Genomic DNA, 6,976 nt, shown 5'->3' with positions numbered 1-6,976 from the left:
ACCTGATCACCTTTTTGTTGTCTCCAGAGCTAATAAATGTTTGAGGTTTTGTTTGCTTTATTTTCTATATACTTACATGTGCTATTTGTCCTCAAGACATTCAGAATCTTCAAATATTCCAATAATTTCATCGATTTCTCCAACAATCTCTCCCAAAGCCTCGCATGCAGCAATCAGGACCTGAGGCACATCCCAGGGTTCTCTGCCTCCCTCCTTTGGTGCACTGTGTTTTCATTTGCTCCACATTTTGACTTGTGTTCTGGAGGCTTCTTGAGGATGAGAAATGGGATATAAATATTTGAGGTCCTGCATGTCTGATCTTAATCTACCCTGACGTTGAAACAATAAAAATAGTGTAGGCTGAGTAGAGAATGCTAAATTGGAAATACAGTAATTTTTCCTGAGAAATTTGAAGACTGTTGCCATCTGGCCTCCAAGGTTGCTGTTGAGAAGTCTGAAACCATTCTGATTATTTCCTTCCCCATTAAGAAAGCTTGTAGCATCTTTGCTTTCTCCCCATTGTTCTGAGATTTTAGCCTAGCGTGCCTTGATGTGGGTCTATTTTCAAACTTTGTGCAAATATTTGGTGACCCTTTCATTTCAGAATGCACCCTCTGCTGTTGTGGGAAATATTTTGAATTATGTCTTTAATGATTCCTTTCCTCTGGTTTCTCTGTTCTCTCTTTTTAGAAATCCTATTTTCACGTATTAGATCTCCTGTTATAGCCTCCACATTTTTCTTATCTTTCCTTTCATTAGTCCATTTTGCTCTCTACCGTTAATTTCAGGATGGTTTACTCATCTTTATTTTCTAATATTTTATTGAATATTTTTATTATTATATTTCTAATTTCCAAGAGTTTTTATTTATTCCTTGAATGCTCCCTTTTCCAATTTGATGGCTACATATCTTAGCTCTGAGGATATTAACTAAAGAGCATTTGACATTTTCTTCAACCTGCATGGTCCATCTTTCCTCCAATTTGCTTTTTTTTTTTTTTTCATTTTGGTCTCTGTGTTTCATATGAGAGGCTTTCCTCGTGTCTGATGAGCCTTGCTTGTCTGCTCTTCTTTAAGAATGGGGGCTGAAAAGCTGAGTGCAGGTCTGAACCTTGAAGGGCTCATTAACCAGAGACTTCACTATGTTCTGGGTGGGCTGTTTGATTGGAGGACTCCCACACTAGTACCTTTAAGTTTTTCCTCCTGGGAAGACCAAATTCCCCAGAGAGGACTCCTCCAGGCTCATGCCTGAAGATTATAATTCTGGCTGCAGGCACTGTGGGAGCCTAGTGGAGAAAGAGCCCTGAGTCTCCATCTACTCACTTAACCCTCCGTTTTTGGTACAGCATCCAGTCCTCAACTCTGCCTGGTGCCCTCCAACCCATAGACCTTCTGTTCTCGTCTCTCTGCGGTGGGGCAAGGGGCACTGGCCTGACTGTGCAGAGGGAAGAAGAGCTGGGAGTCTAATTGCTTCCTAAATAGATTTGAAGCCACTTCTGGTTTTAGCATGCCCCACCTTACTTCCAGAGATATTCCTGTGCCTTCGGGGGATTCTGGGAGGTTTCTCGAATCCCCCACTGCTAGTTTAGGATTCAGTTTTCCCGAGTCTGCTATGTTATTGGCTATATTTCTTTCCAACATTTGAAATTTTGTTGCTATGAGGACTTTAAAAAAATGCTTTGTTTCTATTATTTCTTCCCTTTAAAAATATTAATTTACCATCCATTTTTGTGAGGTTTTGGAAAAGAAAAAAAGAAAATGTGTGTGTGTTGAATGCTCCAGATTTACTTGGAAGGGTTACTTCTCACTCTTTACCTTTTTCTATTGTTTTTTAAATCATTTGCTTATTAATTATTACTTATTGTTTTCTTCTTCAAGTTAAGATAAGCCATTGCTTTTATTCAAAGCATCTATAAAAGTGTAGCATGTAGGAACCACGAAATAATGATCAGCCATTTTAAGGCTTGAGAGCTTCCCAGATGCTGTCCTTGCAGTGGGGCATGTATGTGCCTGTGTCTTCAGCAGGGAGATGCTGCAGCCTACCTAGGCAGATCCTATTCCCACAAACATGACAGTAAATAGTAATACACCTCTAAGAAGGAAACAAAGTAGGTTAAAATGAGTCATCATCCATGGTGTAACTTTTCTCTAGTCGTTCCCTCAGCCGGAGAAGACTTGTTTGGGTGGATACTTGAGTTATCTCACTCATAATGAATTGTTTGAAGCAGTTGTCTCCAAAGTTTCTGATTGGCATCCTAATAGGGAAACCATTTTTAACAAGCCCTCAAATGTGTAAATGTACTTATTTGCAAATTGTACATGTTTTACTATATCAACATTAAATATAGCATTGATACATATATAAGTAGAGACTTTTTAAGGATGCAATAGAAAGTAAATGAAATAGAAGTTCTAATATTTCCCTTCAGTACCCCAGCAATCATCTTGCACATCATGGACTTCTCAACCAGGATGAGTAACAGAACAACTGGGAAGGTTTTGTTAAATGACTCCTAACCAGGCCCTACTGGCCATTCAGAATTAGAACTTCTGAGGGTGGGACTCTGGCAATGATATTTTGGAAAAGTTTACCTGCTGATTCCTATGGGCACCTCTAGGTAAGAAATATAGAGCTAAAGATTTAACAACTAAAGTCCATAAAAACTGTAAATAGTAGTCAAATGACTACCCTGAGTGCAAAGATCAGGCAATTAAGACTGGGAAATTTATAGCTTGACTAAAGATCTGGATTATCATATACCTCAAAAAAAACTTCTCCTCCCATCAACTCCACATTTTTCTTCCTCTGTATCTGTCCTTTCCCTTCACTCCTTTATATAACTTTGTTTTCTGTTATAAACAATGGGTATTCATTGTAGAAATATAGATAAGCAAAAAAGAAAGAAAAACTCATCTATACCCTCACAATTCCAAGATAACACTTAAATTTTTTAGCTATAGCCTTCTAGATATTTATATCAACATACAGTATATTTAGAAAAGGGATCACACTGTACATGCTGTTTTAAACCTGACTTTTTTTTCCCACTTAGTAATTATGTTTCTCCATGACAATAAGAATGAAAGCTCCAACGAAGCACTAAATGGCGTGAGACAGCTGATTTGCAGCACAGAAAAGGTAGATGCCCCATTGAGGGCTCAGACCGCTGGAAATTTCTTTGGCAGCAGAGTGAGGAGCAGTGAGAGGGTAAAACAGCACTCAGAAGATTCTTGCCACCTAAAGCAAGAGGAACTGGTTTTGTGCAACCAGTTTTATAACACCAGAGGGGACTGACTACCCTCCAGGCGGAAGTGCTGCAACTGGCATATTCTGGAGTGTCATGCCTGACTCCTTCTCAGGCCTTGCCTTGTCTCTCTTACCGCTCATCTGATCCTCCCTTACTTTTACCTTCTTCTCCTTTAGCTTTATTTTTAAATACTCAACCGAGGATATTTTTCCATTGATTTTTAGAGAGAGTGAAAGAAAGAGGGAAAGACAGACATATTGATGTGAGACAAACACATCAATTGGTTGCCTCCTGCACGAGCCCCCGACAGGGCCCAGGCAGGGGAGGAGCCTGCAACTGAGGTACGTGCCCTTGACCGAAATCGAACCCAGGACCCTCTGGTCTGCCCTTTGGTCCTCAGGCCAATGCTCTATCCACTGAGCCAAACCGGCTAGGACTCCTTTTGCCATTTACATGCCCTTTCTCTTTCTTTTCCTTTCCTTTTCCCCCCACCTTCTATCCTCATCTCTTTGAAGGAAAGCAATCAAGGCCTTCAGGACAAGAGTTAATATTTGACAGAGTTAAACTTCCCTGTAATTTGACAAAGGGAGCCAGAAAGACAGCTCCACCCTCGTCTGCAAAGGAGGTTTTCTGAGCAAGCCCAGGCAAGAGCCCTCTGTTCTTGATGACTATTATTTCCACTTGCGAGCCCAAATTAAAGTGCTTTATTTGCCTTAAAAGCAAGATGTGGCCAGAGGCAGCCTGGGATGCCCAGGTTGTTGACCAACCATTTCAGGGAAATTGCCTTTCTGGAGTTGAAACGAAGGGAGATGGAAGTACAGTTGACACAAGGCGAGGACTGAGGAGTCAGGCATGACACTCCAGAATATGCCAGTTGCAGCACTTCCGCCTGGAGGGTAGTCAGTCCCCTCTGGTGTTATAAAACTGGATGCACAAAACCAGTTCCTCTTGCTTTAGGTGGCAAGCATCTTCTGAGTGCTGTTTTACCCTCTCACTGCTCCTCACTCTGCTGCCAAAGAAATTTTCACCTATAGTTATTAATCAACTGGTAGTGAGGAAAGTTTCTGAACTTTGAAAACTTCACTGGGCTGGTATGAACGAAAGTAAACACTTTCCACTGCAATAAGAGCCAAATTGTGTTTTCTAGAGGCAGTGGGAAATTACTGTTTTCATTAAATGCAAGTCACTGCTTCCAAACCACAATGTTCTTGGGGATGAAATTATCATTGACTCCATTGACTATAAGAGGCTACATTAACCAACTCTTTAACGGCACTCTGCTATAGAAGGTTCCAGAAAATGAGTAGAAAGTGAATAACTCTTTACCGCACCTTCAATACCAATGCCCTCCCTACCAGCAGCAGCACCTGAGTTATCTGTTAGAGTGTGGGGGCATTGTAGCATGTGTTTCTGCAGTTAAGTGCTTCACTGGGGTGTTAGCTCGGTGGGTGGGACTCTTCCTGTCATCTTGCAGAAGCAAAGCCTGAGAAGCCAATGATAGAAGAGAGGAAGGCCTCCCTTCCCCTCCCACACACAACTTCTCCCTTTCCCAGCAACAGCTAATTACGAAGCAGCACTTAGCATGTGTACAAAGTCAGATAGGAGATGAGAAACTGGGGAAAAATATTTTGATATAAATATTTGAAAAAAAAATTTCAACAAAAATATTTTAACTGAATATGTCCAGAGGATCTTTAAAGAAATAATATCTGTGGCCTATGACAGAGTTGAAACTAAAAAAAAAAAAAAAAAAAAAAAAAAAAAAAAGTTTTCTTTGAGAAACACTGGAAATTTTTTTTTCTTCCCCACAAGGAAACAAATCTTCACTTGTAATGGCACCAAAAATTCTAACAATAGGGACTTATTCTATTGTATATGCAGGCAACCTGGCATTAAGAGGCCTATATGAGCCCTAGCCGGTTTTGCTCAGTGGATAGAGTGTCAGCCTGCAGACTGAAGGGTCCCAGGTTCGATTCCAGTCAAGGGCCCAGGTTGCAGGTTCAATCCCCAATAAGGGGCGTGCAGAAGGCAGCCAATCAATGATTTTCTCTCATCATCAATGTTTCTATCTCTCTCTTTCCCTCTCCCTTCCTCTCTAAAATCAATAAAAATCAAAATGCAGATACTTTATAGAGGCCAACTTTTGAATGCTTGACATAAATTTTGATTTATGTCACACACACACACACACGCATACACCATCTCCCCAAACATCACTCTGACCATGACCTTTAGCCAATAGGTATTTTCTGCAAGTTCTCTGGTGTCTTAGCTCAGGCTGTTATAACAAAATATCAAAGGCTGAGTAACTTAAACAACAGACATTTCTATTTCACAGTTCTGGAGAGTGGAAGTCTGAGATCCCTGTGTCAGCAGAGTCAGTTCCTGATTAGGGCCCTTCCTGGCTGATAGCTGATCACCTTCCTGCTGTGTCCTCATACGGCCTTTCCTTGGCACGTGAATGTGAAAAGAGCAAGATCTCTCTGTCTTCTTCTTATCAAGCCACTTATCCCATCACAAGGGTCCAACCTCATAACCCCATCTAAACCTAATCACTCTCAAAGACCCTATTTACAAATAACTATCACATTGGGGTTAGGGCTACAACCTAAGAAATTTGGAGGGAACACAAAAACATTCAGGCCATAACATCCAGATTCTGATAGGAGCTTAGAGTAGTTGACTTTAGTCCTTACTTTTGCAGGTTAGAAAATGACTTCTGTGGGTGATGGCTTGCCTGCTTCAATCAGAACTGTTAAGGATAAAAGCAATGGAAAACTGGAAATTGTTTTTAAAATTTTTGACACTTCAAAGGGAAGTATATACAAGAGTGAATAGTCACTTTCTACCACTGAACCTAACACCCCCTCCTATATCCTGTCTCCTTTTCTTCCTACTTTCTCTACTAACACATTCCCTTTTTTATTTCTCCTCTTCAGTTAGGACTGCATAACATCCTATATAATAAATAGACAAACATGGTAATTAACCATAACTTCGCTACCCTTCCCATTGGCTAATCAGCAGGATATGCAAATTAACTGCCAACAAAGATGGCAGCCGGCAGCCACGCAGCTGAAGCGAACATGAGGCTTGCTTGCTCCAGTGATGGAGGAAGCCAACATTCCCCGCCTGCCGCTGCCCAGCTCTGAGCTCCGGATGCAACAATGTTGCAATTATAGAAGCTAAACAAACCCCAGGGCTCAGAGCTTAGAGCGGCCAGTGATGGCAACAGAGTTTCAATTATAGAAGCTAAACAAACCCAGATACCTGCTTTCAGCCAGCCAGGGTCTCAGAGCTGGAGCCGACTCTCAGCTCCAGTGACAGCTATAGAAGGTAAATAAATCCCAGAATAAAAAAAAAAAAAAAAAGGAGAGGTTGGGAGCTTCAGTTGCCCACCAGCCTGAAAACGGCCCTCAGCCCCTCACCCAGACTGGCCAGGCACCCCAGTGGGGACCCCTACCCTGAAGGGGGTGTGACCAGCTGCAAACAGCCATCAGCCTGTCATCCAGGCTGGCCAGGCACCCAAGCGAGACCCCCACCCTGATCCGGGACACCCTTCAGGGCAAACCAGCCGGCCCCCACCCATGCACCAGGCCTCTATCCTATATAGTAAAAGGGTAATATGCAAATTGACCCTAACAGCAGAACCACTGGGAATGACTGGTCACTATGACACACACTGACCACCAGGGGGCAGATGCTCAATGCAGGAGCTGCCCCCTGGT

The sequence above is a fragment of the Myotis brandtii genome, unplaced genomic scaffold, assembly GCF_000412655.1.
Source record: "Myotis brandtii unplaced genomic scaffold, ASM41265v1 scaffold174, whole genome shotgun sequence".
Taxonomy (NCBI): domain Eukaryota; kingdom Metazoa; phylum Chordata; class Mammalia; order Chiroptera; family Vespertilionidae; genus Myotis; species Myotis brandtii.
This window is presented reverse-complemented; position numbering follows the sequence as displayed.